Below are 395 nucleotides of genomic sequence, written 5' to 3' on the forward strand. Positions count from 1 at the left end.
TGCTCTGTTCTGACGACTGCCTCCTGGTCCAAGTATAGGTTTCGCACTAGAACAATCAAGTGTTCTTTTCCTTATCTCCCACTAAATCTTTCAATGATGTTCCATCATCTAGAGTACTGACCTAGTACCTACTGGGCACTGGGAAGTGTCTGTAAACATCCTCACGCATTTAGCAGGCAAAAGCTAGGGATGCTGCTAGACCTTATAACACTAGATGAAACAGCCATCCACAGTAAGAAAATTATACAACTCCAAAGGTCACAGAAATCCTGACCTAGAACCACACTTCTCAAATGTTCCCAGCAGAATGGCAAAGGACACACTGACAAAGAAGATTAATCAGAACTGGCTTTGACAAGCACTGTGGCATTTGGACAAGAACTGGGAGGAGGGTA

Source organism: Elephantulus edwardii, unplaced genomic scaffold, assembly GCF_000299155.1.
Source record: "Elephantulus edwardii isolate Elephantulus edwardi_28Jun2011 unplaced genomic scaffold, EleEdw1.0 scaffold00059, whole genome shotgun sequence".
NCBI lineage: Eukaryota > Metazoa > Chordata > Mammalia > Macroscelidea > Macroscelididae > Elephantulus > Elephantulus edwardii.